The sequence below is a fragment of the Lepus europaeus genome, chromosome 1, assembly GCF_033115175.1.
Source record: "Lepus europaeus isolate LE1 chromosome 1, mLepTim1.pri, whole genome shotgun sequence".
Classification (NCBI taxonomy): domain Eukaryota; kingdom Metazoa; phylum Chordata; class Mammalia; order Lagomorpha; family Leporidae; genus Lepus; species Lepus europaeus.
The window spans coordinates 85,790,622-85,795,700 of record NC_084827.1 but is presented as its reverse complement, the minus strand read 5'-3'; the positions used below and the strand labels follow the sequence as shown (position 1 = coordinate 85,795,700).

Genomic DNA, 5,079 nt, shown 5'->3' with positions numbered 1-5,079 from the left:
ATCCCTGTGGCCTCCTTTAAAGCAATGTAGGTCTTTGCTGCCCATGGGGCATATCTGTGTCTCAATCCACAAGAGATAGGACCAACAAACAACAAATGTGCAGCCTACTCTTTCTCCTTGGAAAGAAGAAAGGGTGCACACAGGAGGGGCGAGTAAGCAGCTCCTGCCTTTGCTCTCTTGTTATTCCCCTCTCTGTCATTTTTTTCCTAACTTCATTTCACAGGCATGCTCAGAATATCTGAGTCTGAAAATGTCAGGATGCCACTTGAAAATTTGTGACAATCACTACAATATCCCACATCTGAGTTTTAAAAATGTTATTTATCCACTAACACTATTGCACATTAAAGCTGCATAATCTCCCAATTCCAGGGAAGAATAAAAGTTTTTGGCTTATTCGAAGATTCATTTCCAAGGTCATAAACAAGAAATCCCCCACCATAATCAGGAGATGTACATTTTGGTAACATCAGATGTATTCTTCTCTTTTCCTCATCAAATAGCTACTCTTCCAACAGTGTTAGTTCTAACTACCCCTCCCCACCCTTTTTCTAGAATGGGGGTAGGAGAAGGTGATGAAACATTGGAACAGCTGAACATCCCTGCTCATTTTCTCCAAAGGTCTTTTGTATTCTAGCAGATCTGTGCGTTCTTGTCTTTTTTGTCACATGACGCTATAGGCTTCAGCCTGTACAAACTGGGAAGAGAGATGAGTGTCAGACTATCTCAGCAAGAACTAAACAGATCATACATCTTCTTTAACATGAATGGGACTGGGGGTGGAGTGGGAGGGCTTGGAGGAAGGAGGAGAGAATGGACTATATTTGAATAGATATGGGTAAATTTATTAGATAGTTTTCACAATCAGATAACTCGAAGATGGTCATTTTTCATCTTTCTAAAGATGTAAGCCTTAATAAAACAAACCTTAGTCACAAATTTGAGGAGATTGCCCAATGATAAGTTGACATGTATTTGAATTGAAGGATTGTTACCCACGCTTTTGCTTTAAGATGTGTGAGGCCATTCAGGGGCTGTAGGGCCCTGGATGTACACAAAACAAGTGTGTGTCTATCTGGAGCTCCACACATTGTAATAAACACAGCTGCATTTATTTGAATATGAGCTCCCATGTACATGTAAAAACATTCAAACAAACACACTCAGCAGATTTATTTGATTGTGCAATGGGGCAATTATTCAAATAAACATGCTCGATGCAATTATTTGAATCTCACATTGCATGTTCATCAATCACAGCACTAAAAAGGAGGGGGGAAAACACCAAAGAATTTATGTGAGAAAAAAATATATGTGAAAACAACCTTATTATAGATTTTATAGGGTAGCTGAAGTTACGGCTCCCTTCTTAACTGTAACTCAACTATTCTGTTTCGATGACATTTGTTTCTAATGATTAATTCATTCACTCATTTGATCATTATATCAGAATGACCATGACATTCAGATTCATGTAATAGTGAACTTAAAAAACTTGAGTCGGATAGAGATGCAAATCTCTGTATTTCAAGAGCAAAATAGTTCTTTCAGGACACCTTCCATCGAGGGAACACTGGTCAAATTGTTATCACTTAACTAAGCACGCTCATAAATTTTAAAAATATTTATACATGCAACAAACATTCCTACATTTAAAGATGTTAAAAAGTCACAGGTGACTCATCTGATCATTTTATATATTAATAAATATGACAACTTATATGTGAACACATCACGAATCATATTGGTGTACCATGAGGCAATTTATGCCTCTCTTAAGTATGTACTGACATAACCTAATATACTAAAATGGGAAGGGGCTTTTTAGTCACTGAAATATGCATCGTGTAACAAAGATGAAGAAAATACATGGCTTGTGCCCATCATAAAAAGATTAAGACTGAAGGCTTAGCTTTGGTTTCTATTCAATTAAATTGTTAAACTGTGCACAGTGATTTTTTTTTTTAGAACTTGAGACATTTGTGATGTTGGCTGTTTAAATCTTTGTTACCTTCGCTGTGAATTGAAATTGTACATATTTAGTAAATCATGCAGACAAAACAAACTTTTTAGACAATATTTTTATTGGAGAGTTTTCTTTTCCTGTATCCATGTTAAAAAAAAAAAGACCTCCTTTCCCAAAATAAAAATGTCAATACTAAATTTAAAGAAGTATAAAGGAATGACTGCTTCCTTTAGAGCAAAATATTTAAATAAACATGGAGAGAATTGGCAACATGTTCTTTTTGGGCTAGAAGGCCGTGTCCAATTTTTTGGGTCTGATGTTTCAGAGGGCCTCTGTTTAAGGGTTGAAGACAATATATTAATCTCTGAGTTAAACAAATGCTATTAAACAACAGAAATAAATCCCTCAGTCTTCATTTGTATATGAAATATAGAATTAGAGAAATGACACTGAGATGATATGATGCTGAGAATGCCACAAGCTAAAACTTTCTTTATTAAAACAGTCACCTACTGCCTATCATGTAGTATGACAAACTTAAATGCTCCCAAATACTGAAAATATAAAATGAACACCACTGTTCCCAAGGCCTTCAAAAGAATATGACAAAGATTCTAATAACTTTAGTCAAAGAAATTGATGAGTAAAAAATACATGAAGATTAAAGCAGTGACAAATGATCCTTTAAGTTTTCTAATTGGTCTTATTCATAGCTTTAATGCCACACAAATTGCAAATCCTGGTGATCCTGATTTGCAAGTGCACCCAGTCAGCTTTCTTGCTTTCACTCTACCAAGGATGCCTGTTAGATTTTGGAACACAGGATAAGCCCCCAAAACTTAAAAATAGGCTACTGCCCTGGCAGGAAATTTAGCATTGGCAAGCACAGAACTCAGAAGCAACTGATCTAACATAAGGAAACATTCAGAGAACGATTTGTACATTATGATTGTGTTCTGACCATTTTCAGAGCAGTCAGAGAAAGAAAGTGTGTGTGTGTATGTGTGTGTACGTGTGTGTAGGTTTAGCTAAATTTGTGTGGGTACACGTGAATAGTTAGTGTTACAAAAATTGAATCTCAAGATGGAAGGAGTCTGAATGGAGTGCTATTGAGACATTTTAGATTTTGTTATCTTACATGAATTGAAAACATTTAAAATATTGACAAGGAAAATAAAATATTCTGAAGAGAGCATCACAAAATATTGATAAACTTTATCAGATATGCCAACAATGGATAGAGAAAATATTAAATCATCTTTACTTGTTTTATAGGAAACCAAAGTTTTAGTTTATGACCTTTCTCCTTAACAAGAAAGAATCAATTTTATCCATTCCTAAAACAATCTTTCTATAGGACAAAGAATTACAATTATACATCATTATAGTTTGTTTAGGAAAAGAAACATAGTCCTTCAAATTACTTGAAAACAGTATGAATGAATGAAATAATATAAATTTAGAAAGGAAATTCAAGAACATCCCTACAAATGCACAGGAAGCATTATGATATATATTTAGTGACCGCAGGCAACCTAGACCTTGGTTTTCATGTGTTTTCTGAAAGACACTGTTTCCAGCACAAACAACATTTCCCAATTGTATAGTGCAGCCCAGGATGGTGCAGAAACAAAGAGAGAATACCAACTGTTGAATAAACCTCAACCACTTTCTGCAATCCTAAAACGTTCTATGGAAGTCTACCACTTCATTACTGAATGTGCTTAGAAAGTATGAGCTCATAGCTTTGCAGTAGAAGGTATAGCTAAGTAAGAGACAAAAAGAGAAGTACAAATCACCAAGTTCAGCTGTTTTAACCTTTAAAACACCATGCCTGGAGAGGGTGGGCTTAAGGATAATCAACAATTTTTAAATCATTTAGTTATTTACTTGAAAGGCAGAACAACAAAGAGAGAAAGAGGTAGAGACAGAGATCTTGCATTCACTGGTTCACTCCTTAAATAGCCACGACAGCTGGGGCTGGGCCAGGCTGAAGCCAGGAGCCAGGAACTTCATCCAGGTCTTCCATTGTTTGTGGCACTGGCCCAAGTACTTGGATTATCATCCACTGCTTTCCCACATGCATTAGCAGGGAGCTGGATTGGAAGTAGAGCAATAAGGATTTGAACTTGTACACAAATGGGATGCCAGCATCACAGGCAGCAATTTAGCCCACTGTAGCACAAAGCCAGTGCATTAATTTAACATTTAGGTAGGCACTTTGTGTTCCTTTCTGGAATATCAGGTGCTTTTATATTACCAAGGACTAGTCCAGAGTAGGTCTTACAGCAAAACTTAAGCTGCTACTTACCTGTATCCCTGGTTGAGTCCCAACTACTCTGCTTCCATTCCAACTTCCTGCTTATGTACTCCCCTAGCGGTAGCAGTGATGACTCAAGTATTTGGGTCCCTGACAACCGCATGAGGTATCTGGATTAAGCTCCAGGCTCCTGACTTTGGCTTGGCCCAGTCCTAACTGTTTTGGACATTAGGGAAGTGAACCATGGATGGAAGACTGATCTCCTTCTCTCTCTACCTCTCTGTCACCCTGCCTTTTAAATAAATAAACTTTTAAAAAATTAAAAACAAGAGAAAATTCCAAGAAAAGGAAACTTTCATTCACTTTTAAAATAAATTGCATGGAACAATCAGCAAAATCCTTGGCCAGCCCTGCGGCTCACTAGGCTAATCCTCCGCCTGCGGCGCCGGCACCCCAGGTTCTAGGCTCGGTTGGGGTGCCAGCTCTGTCCCGGTTGCTCCTCTTCCAGTCCAGCTCTCTGCTGTGGCCCATGAGGGCAGTGGAGGATGGCCCAAGTGCTTGGGCCCTGTACCTGCATGGGACACCAGGAGGAAGCACCTGGCTCCTGGCTTCAGATCAGCGCAGCGCACTGGCTATGGCGGCCATTTGGGGGGTGAACGAATGGAAGGAAGACCTTTCTCTCTGTCTCTCTTTCTCTCTCACTGTCTAACTCTGCCTGTCAAAAAATGTAATCAGCAAAATCCTATCGGAGCAAGAAGTGTTTTGAGCAGAAGAGTTGCTTAATATGTAGTGTCTTGATTTTTTTTTTATAAATACATTTTTACTTATTTATTTATTTGACAGGTAGAATTGC

General features: G+C 37.9%; 1 protein-coding gene across 2 annotated transcripts in view; it reads left to right on the top strand.

Annotated features, from left to right (window-relative positions):
* Positions 1-2,212, top strand: part of ZEB2 (zinc finger E-box binding homeobox 2) — a 137,052-nt gene extending 134,840 nt beyond the window's left edge. For both annotated transcript variants that reach the window (XM_062186324.1, XM_062186334.1), the window contains exon 10: positions 1-2,212. This exon is cut by the window's left edge and continues 3,302 nt beyond it. The gene's annotated coding sequence lies outside the window, so the exon portion shown is untranslated.
* Positions 2,213-5,079: the final 2,867 nt, after the last annotated feature.